Raw genomic sequence first — 6,761 nt, 5'->3', positions numbered from 1 at the left:
GGCCTCTGGAGGATGGCAGCATTCACAGCATCCATCTCCTGCGCTCACTTCCTCCTTCTCTGGACTGTTGATGATCTTGAGGTGGAGGGCTCTGGGGAGGGATCAGGTGTTGGGGTAGACGGGCTGGGTGACTGTCCTGGATTGGTTTTAGGGGTCGGTGCAGGTGGAGTCATTTGGCATCTAAAACACAGTCTGATGTCAAGCCTGGCAGGCAAAGTGAATGTAGAGTGTTTATATTTAAGGCAAGAATCAAAAGGATTTGCACACTGTATGAAAAGCTCCCAGTAAATTTTCTTTGTGCGATGTTTCAAACTAACAGAGATCTTCCTCAGGCATTTTCAAATCATCAGCATATTCATCTCTCAGGTGATTGTGATCTGCTTGATTGATTGGCAATCCACTCTCAGGTAGAGACAATCAGATTGGGCCAATCAGAGCACTCCTATGTGGGGGACAAACATGTCTCCATGAAAAGAAACCATTATAATAAAAGATTATATGGAATACAACACATCAAAAGTTACAAGTATAAATCACAAACCATCCAAAGATAGTAATCATAAAAAACTAGCAATCTAGAAAAGTGCTTAGTAAATAGTAGAATATATAGTTGAAAATGTTCATACTTGATAAATGTCAAATTTAAAGTATTTGGCTCCTAATCTCAAAGCCAGTTGTTGCTGGCATCAATATTAAGCTATGAATGGCTTTGTTTGCATTTTGTTTATAATACAGTACATTAGGTTAATTGGATGCTACAAGTAGATGTTATCTTATCGTATTACAATATGGGAAATTATGGGAAATTAGTCTCAGTAGATCGATGATTGATGAAATTATTCAGCAAGCTCAGGCATCTGATGAATAGTGGAAAAAACATGCTATCAACACTGTCCTCACTCTGTTCTCCACCACTTTCCTCCGTGCATGGATATAACTGTCTCAGATTTGTTTCCATTTATTTTAGCAGGTTTCCAGGTCAACTTCTTAAATGGAACTGATTTGTCTCCAGCTATTTTGATAAATATGTTTGTGACTGTGCAACGACGATGACACATCGTAGAGATCTTGCTAATTGCGGAGTTGATCTGTTAACCTGTCTTCAAAACTTTCTGCCATTGTTGTTGCCACTTCTTATGTGCTTTTCTGACCCCTGACTTTATAGCTTCCAATCGTGTCACCATACTACACTGCCCCTATCAGTTGTATAAGTAACGGATCATGCAGATTCAATCAATTTCTGAGATGTGCACAACCAGTGCTCCAAACCGCCACAGGATACTCAAACCACCATTTGTGTTTTTGGCCATTGAGCTCTTCAGTGGCAATTGTCCACTCCCTGTTGGTATGGAAACTTACTTTTTTCTCACACAGGTGCAGAATATTTCTCCTTTCTCCTCCTCAGCTATTTTTTTATATTCTATTATTCTATTTTTTCGACTCCATGGCCCCTTCTACTGAAACGACTTTTCTTTGATAGAGAAGCACTTATCAACATCAGGAAAAGTTGTGTGGGGTTTGGACTGAATGCAGCAGACCACGACAGGATCCCCACCAGCAGCACGCGCAGAGCAGTGAGTCAGACCAAAGGGGAGAAATGAAACCGAAAGCGCCGGATGAAGACAGAGGGAGGAGAGCCGGCATCGGGGTGAGGCCAATCCGACTTGGACCGAGAGCTGTTGCTCTACCAAGCCTTCCTCTGGCTAATGTCCGGTCAGAGGAGAATAAAGTGGATGAGATACGATTGAGGTTCACTCAGCAACAGGAAATCAGCGTCCATAAGGACACAAGACTGATGGAAATTCAAAAAATGCAAGAACTGAATGATGACACTAGTAGCAACATGCTCAAGCAACTGGATGGAATTTTCATAGTAGCTGCAGATATTAATGAATTCATCCTTCAACTCCAGAGATGTAGTAGGGTCAAGGACAAATGTAATTCAGTTTTTTAAACTTTCTTTAAAAAATGACTAATAAATCTACCTTCTACCCTCTACCTTCTTCTACCTTCTCATTGCTGTTGGCTACAGTCTTTGCAGTGTCTCTGACAACGTCTTTGTTTACAGAATCCCATTAGTTGTTGAAACAAGGCATTTTACTGTGAAACATTTGCAGGTCTGTGTTGTTGACAATGCAGGAGCTGCAAGATTTCATAAATGAGTGAAATATGTGCTCATAAATATGGAAATACAGAGCTCATAGCAGCAGGCAGTTCTACAAACGTCACAGCAACAACGCTGGGGTTCGGCAAGGTTGCCACCATGCACTGCTCAGGCATGCAGGATGTTGCAGGTGGAGAAAAAGACACACACTATGTTGTCAAAGGCAAGCCGAAAACCCCTGGTTTTCCTGTCTGCACATAAACACTGAAAACTTCTGAATATCTTCATCCTGGAGGGAGTTTTTCAGAATGTCTGTTTTCAGTGACCAAAAGCTATGTTTTTAAAAATAACAATGTATTTGTGGACTAGGTATAAAACACAAGAAGCTAATCAGATACGGGCGAAACTAATCAGGACCATCAAAAAAGGAGGGAAAATACACAATGAGAGGAAGACAAACGTGACTCACGAGGATACAAACTACAAAATAAAACAGGAAATACAACACAAAACCAAGACATAACACCCAAACCATGGCACTGTCAAAGTGGTGGTATTTTAAGAGTTTGGAATGACAACAAGCTGGCAGTTGAGGTGGTTTAATCATGGATCACAAAAAACAGTAAAACATGACCACATCACCATAAATTACTTAAAAGTCTAAAATAAAACAGGTTCCAGTAAAATCCACAAGATAAGTAGAATGAAAAAGTAAGACCATTAAATTGTTTAAATAGGACAGTGCACAGACAATGAGAACAAAAAGTAGTAAGTGTCTGTCCCTGTGCTTGGGTGGAGTAACATCATACAGATGTTTATAACTCGAATAACTTACAGAGCCTCTCCTCAAAAAGTTTCACCATGTTTAAAATGTCTTCATTGTTTCCCATGGTCATGTCTTGCTTGAACTTTTGGCTGAACTGCCACCAAGATTTCCCATGGTACTGCTTTGTTTCATATGCATCCAAGCGCTTTTTAGAAACCATGTTCAAATACAGACAACATTAACTTAGAGTACGAACAGAGGGTGCTGTCCATCTCTGTATACATATCTAATGAACTGAGCCTTAACCCTAAAACACTAACGTCGGGTGATTTTCACCCACGCGATTATGGTCACGTGATTTTCACTGTGTTGCTGATGTGTGAGTTGCATGGGTCCTCGGGTAGCTTCAGTCTGCTCACTGACATCATCGAAGGTATGCGTGTTTCCCTGTTCCCATCCCTGTTCTTTTCTACAGGCACTTGTTTGGGTGATTTTCAACCAACGTTAGTGATTGAGAGTAAAATATTTTTTGGGTGGATTTCCCTACGTAAGTGTTTGTGTATTAAATCAGGTGATGTCATTACTTTTCATGGGTAACAACATTCAGGCCTGCCATATTTATTGCCCCATATCATGCACAGCTATCATCCTGTCACAGGCTTGGTGACTCTGGCATGCCAACAGGTGAGTAAAACATAGCTAAGGTTCATTTATGTTGGCAATTGTTATACACAAGGAGAATGCCATGAAGAGAGGTGACAACCAAATGAAGAGGAAGCAGTATACAGTATGCAGGCTTTGGCACTGGCACTCATCAAGCCATGGGCAGAGTAGAGGCTCCCCTCTTCAAATCTGTCACGTCAGCTCAGAATCCTTATCTGTAGCATGTGTGACATCCCTACCCCTGGCACTCCTACAGGCGAGGCAGGACCAGTGTGTCCTCACCACTCTGTGGCGGTTCTGGGGAGGGGCCAACAGGCGCCAGTGCCCCTGTAGCACTGATTCTGGACCCCCCTGTGGCCCCCCCTCCGAACGTAGATTATACAGTAGCGCTGAGTCGCCGACGCCGAAGGTGGAACTAAAGTGCGTGGCTTAACATTCTAGTCTGACCCTTTAGTGCGCTGCACTACTGAAAACAGACGAGCGCGAACACGTAAAACAACCCGTAGAGAAGCTGTCCGAAGATTACCACGACAACGAACGCTATTATATTGTCAAGGTAAGACTTCTGGTAAAGAGATGTTGTTTGCTAACCTTATGAATTATAATAGCAGCGTGCCAGAACACCAGGTGCTAATGCCAGCTTAAGTTGATTGTATGGTTCTAGCTAACGTTAGTTACCCTTAACGTACGTTACCACAACACAAAACCAAGCAAGCCTGCAACAGTGGGGTTGCTGAAGTGTAATTCCTCTTCATTGCTTTTTGTCTGTAGTTAAAAGTGAAGAGAAAAAAGGACATTACGTCCTATTTCTACATGAAAAAGACACAAAATGATGCAGACATTGAGACAGAGCCAGATGATGGTGGTGAGAGAGCTGAAGAGGAGTTGAGAGCGACAGAGAGGGAGAGTCAGAGGACATGGGAGACACTGATTTTCAGAGAGAGGGCACAGAGCAGCAAAGAGAGACAGATGAAGATCCTGAGAGTGAGGAAGCTGAGACTGAGATGCAAGCGGAGGGTGAGACACAGACAGAGAATATATGTGCATCTACAAGCACTGGACCATCAGGTATGTGATGCTGAAAAGAACACTATCCTGTTTTGTGTGTGTAACTTTTTTTATAACCCTTTTTATTTTAATGTTTATTTAACAGGAACAATAAATAAGACATTGCTTTTTAAAATTGGGAAAATTATATGCATGTAAAACATCTAGCTTCAGTGTATTTGCAATTTTAGTCCCTGGTCAGGCTTTAGAATATATTAATTTATATTTACTGAATGCAATAAACATTTAATTAATTAATTAATACAATTAATAAATAGCATTAATAAATAAATACAGTTTAGACAATTGTGTGTGTCTGAGTGCCTAAGCAGTAAGTGTAGCAGTTTAGTCTATATGTTGTGTTCATGCAGAACTTATGTTTACATATATTCGGTTTATCTTTCTCCACAGACATCAGCAAATGTAAAGAAGAAAAGGCAAAAGCACTGAATCTTGACTCATTTGTTGATCGGTTTGCCAGAAATCACCAAAACCGCAGAATACAGTTGCTGTAATAGTAGGGCAGCTTAAGACTGTCCCACAAGACCTGCACCTATATGAATCTCTTAGCAGCACTTAATTCAGTACTACTGTGACTATTATACTGTTTTTCATTGTCACTGTAACGTTATGACTGCAATGGTCTAACAAGTTTTATGAAAATAAAAAGTCAAATAAGATTTCGAATCTTTGTCTTTTTTGCCGCGGGTTTAATGTGCCCCTCTATCAAAACCCCTGGCCCCAGCCAGGCCCCCTCAGTGAAATTGGTCTAGAACCGCCACTGTCACCACTACTACCCTGCCTGTACTGACTGTATGTAAGGCATGCAGTGTGGTTAGAGTGGTCCTGGAATTTGCATGTAATCTTTATTTAGTGTAATAGTTATGAATAAATGTCACTTAGTGGTATTTTCCAGGGGATTTTATATAATCAAAACATTTTTCTACAATTCTACAATTTCATTTAGCAGACGCTTTTATCCAAAGCGACATACAACACAAGCAAGAATTTAGACTTAAGGAAAAAACCCTTAGTAAGTGCAAAAAGTGCTTCAGGTGTGATTGGTCACAGGTATTGCCGTCTCGTGGCAGAAGAAGTGCCGCACAGCCCCCCCCCCATTGGAAACCACAGTAATAACCAGTAGCGATCTCAGCATGTGAGATTCATCAATCTCAGTATAACTACTTACGATGACAATCAACATAAAACATCACACAACTTTGTCAGTGCTAGATAATCATTAGGTGCTGGGTTTTGGACCATCAGACTTACTCTACCCCAAAGGGCAAAGAGGAGAAGAGTCAGGTTAATTGCCTAGGTGTTCTCAGAACAATTGAGTTTTCAATTGTCTCTTAAAAGTAGAAAGGGACTCAGCAGAACGCACAGAATTTGGAAGTTTGTTCCACCATTTGGGAACAACAGAAGAGAAGAGTCTGGCTAGAGATTTAGAGCCGTGCTGGGCTGGAAGCACCAGGCATCTTTCGCATGCAGAGAGTAGTGGGCGAGTAAGAGAGTAGACCTGCATCAGGGATTCCAGGTAGGCTGGAGCAGTTCTTGTGATTGTTTTGTAAGCCAAGAGAAGTGCTTTGAATTTGATTCTGGCTGCCACTGGAAGCCAGTGAAGAGAAATTAGCAGCAGGGTGACATGTGCTCTTTTGGGCTGGTTGAAGACCAGATGTGCTGCTGCATTCTGGTCATTCTGCTGGTGATGAGGAAACCCCGTAGCTCCGTGAGCCGACAACACGTGTGAGAGCGTTGTCGGGGATCGAGCGGAGAGATGGTCGAGGGCAGGCAGGGGTTCGGTTACCGGGAAGTCCATCCACGGAAACAACAGTACCAGCAGGGATCAGGCAGGAGAATCGTCGGAGCAGAGCAGAGAGGTCTTTACCAGGGAATCCGTCAGATTTCCGGAATGCCGAAACTGAGCATGTGGTCGGGGACAGAAGGCAGGTAGGTTCACGAGGAGTCAGGCGAGGAGAGCAGGTCGGGGACAGGCAGAGTCGGCAACGGATGATCTGTTTGGAAAGTGCTGGAAAGACATGCATGCTGCAGAGGACGATCTGGCAATGAGTGTGTGGGCTGGAGTGTCTTAAATACCGGGTTGATTGCTGATGAGCTGCAGCTGTGGGGAGAGCAGGCTGCAGCAGTGGGAGGGGCTTGCAGGTAGAGCAGGTCAGAGGA

Source organism: Plectropomus leopardus, chromosome 17, assembly GCF_008729295.1.
Source record: "Plectropomus leopardus isolate mb chromosome 17, YSFRI_Pleo_2.0, whole genome shotgun sequence".
NCBI classification, from domain to species: domain Eukaryota; kingdom Metazoa; phylum Chordata; class Actinopteri; order Perciformes; family Serranidae; genus Plectropomus; species Plectropomus leopardus.
This window is presented reverse-complemented; position numbering follows the sequence as displayed.